Source organism: Anopheles bellator, unplaced genomic scaffold (assembly GCF_943735745.2).
Source record: "Anopheles bellator unplaced genomic scaffold, idAnoBellAS_SP24_06.2 scaffold00293_ctg1, whole genome shotgun sequence".
Lineage (NCBI taxonomy): Eukaryota > Metazoa > Arthropoda > Insecta > Diptera > Culicidae > Anopheles > Anopheles bellator.
Window position 1 is genome coordinate 1 of NW_026684428.1, and position 2,706 is coordinate 2,706.

Genomic DNA, 2,706 nt, shown 5'->3' on the forward strand with positions numbered 1-2,706 from the left:
CCACGCGGTAAAGTGTGATCAATTACGATCACTACGTCTCCTATCTTAAGTGGTTCCACTGGTTCGAACCACTTTGTCCTTCTTCCTAGTGTGGGTAAGTATTCCCGTACCCAGATTCTCCAGAACTGTTCTGCGTACCTTTGTGCTGCTTTCCAGGACGACCTTACAGCGGCGGCCGAATCATCTAATACCGCTGGTGGTTTGTCCCCGTTGGAGCTGCCTAAGAGGATATGGTTCGGGGTTATGGGGGCGCTGTCCTCGTCTTCCAGTGGCAGGTAGGTTAGCGGTCTCGAATTTATAATCATCTCTGCTTCTTTTAGTGTCGTGAGTAGCACCTCTTCCTTCGGTACGCGCGGTAGCTCCATCCTGCCTAACGTTCTCTTCACGGAGGCTACCAGCCGCTCCCAGCATCCGCCGAAGTGCGGAGCCCCGGGTGGGTTAAAGGTCCACTGCAGCGACGGACTGTTGAACGCCGCACCAAGCTCACGGGCGGCACCGACGAAATTCTTGCCGCGGTCGCTGATGAATTCTCTAGGGTGGCCTCTGCTGGCGATAAACCTCCGTACGGCCAGGATGCATGATGAGGCGGTTAGTGAGGGTACTATCTCAAGGTGCACTGCTCTGATCGTGAGGCACGTGAATAATACTCCCCACCTCTTTTCAGTACGTCTCCCAACTAGCACGTCCATGGGGCCGAAGTAGTCCACACCGCAGTAGGTGAAGGGTCGCTGCGACGCGCCCTTTCTCTGGTGTGGAAGGTTGCCCATCAACGGCGCCTTCGGCTCTGCGTTCCAAATACGGCATAACTGACATTGTCGCCGTATCCGGTTATGCTCCATAAGGAGGTTTGGTATTTAATACCTTGCGCGAATCTCATTTATCACCGTCCGATGGTTGAGGTGGCAGTACCGCTCGTGATAATCTTGTATCAGTAGGTCTGTCGCGTGGTGTCTTCTTGGGAGGATGATGGGCCTCCGTAGGCCTTCGTCGATCATCATGCAGCGGCCCAGTCGTCCACGCATACGAAGAATGCCGTGTCCATCCATTTCTGGTGTGAGCGAGTATAGCGGGCTGCCTTTGGGCACACGTTGCTTCCACGTTGATGTCGAGTCCCGGCCTTCGACCTGTTTCACTTCCAAGGGGAAGGCCTCTCGTTGTATTCGTTTGATCAGCATTCGTTCGGCCGATTCCAGTTCGTCTCGATTAAGAGTGTCCGTCATCGTTTCCTCTCCCAATCGCCGGCGTCGTAGGTTGTGCATGAAACGGATCATGTATGCCACTGTTCTGAGTAACCGTTTCCAGCGGGAGAAGTCGGCGAACACTATCGGTGGCTCATCTTTGACTAGGTTGTGATGCAGCGTCACCGTGTGGGGTGCAGGGTTGATGGGTTCCGGCCAGTTTTCTTCCCCTTGCCACAGAAAGCTAGGGCCTTGGAACCATCGGCTCGTGGGCTTCATTATGGGCGCCTTGTGCCACTTGGTCCCTTCATCCACTACGTTGTCTGCTGTCGGCACCCAGCGCCACTCAGTAACCTTGGTTCTTTCCAGCAGTTCTCCGATGCGAAGTGAGACGAATGGTGGATGTTGACGGTGATCGCAACTCAATCAGTGTAGGACGTTGCGGGAATCTGTCCAAAGCACTCGCTGGCTGGGTTTAACGCGATATGTGTCAGCGATATGCTGCGCAAATCGGGCACCAATCAACGCTGCCTGTAGTTCGAGTCGTGGCACTGATGTCGGTTTCAACGGCGTGACCTTGGTTTTCGACCCGATCAACGCACACTCGATGGTGTCCCTGTTTTCGAACCGTAAATATGCCACGGCTGCCATTCCACCTGCGCCGGCGTCACAGAAGACGTGGAGTTGAACGTCGCTGTTCGTTGGTGAGGTGCGCCGGTAATGACCGTACTTTCTCGACCAAGGCATCTACCACCAAATCCGGCCTTCCAAACCGCTTCCGCAACGTTTCCATGGCCTCTATTAGGCCTGCTGGAAGCATCAATAGATGCTCGACGGCATCACGCGCTGGTCCGCGTAGCGCCCGTTGCAAACGCAGCAAGTTCTCCTCTTCTGTGTAGCCACATATTGCTGCCGACTTTTCGAAGCTGGCGATGAAAAGTGGCCAGTGTCGTGCGTCGCCCGCGAATGTTGGGAGATCCTTGCCCACGGCCTTGCGGGCCGCAATTTGGCTCTGGGTTAATTCGGCCAGGAAAGTGGTGTTGTAGTGTGGAGCATTCGTGAACGGTAGTGCAAACGATCCGCTCCTTCGTGGCCCCACGCCCGCGTCAAGCTCTTCGTCCGGCATCGCTGCACCGAAGGCGCTGCTCTGTCCGGTACCGTACCTTGCCTCAACCGATTGCCGCCACTGCACGTAATCCGGATGTTGCTGGCGAGTACAATATGTGCTCGAAGGACCCGCACCTGCCACCGGTTGGTGGTTTACTTGGGATGCTCCGGCCATGTTATAATCGACCGAATAGGTTGGGGAAAATGGTTGCCATCGTTACTCGCCATTGTGGCTCTCTTCCCGCGTCATCATGGCGATTTTCGTTTAGGCGCGAGTTAAAAACGAGTCCGGTGGGTTTCAATGCACAATCCAAACTAAAGCTTTATTCAATTGATTTGAGTGGTTCGCACTGCCGAAATAGCTGACGATCGTCGGTCCGGTCATCGACGGCTGACCCAGTTCCGGAAGGGTGCCTCGCGC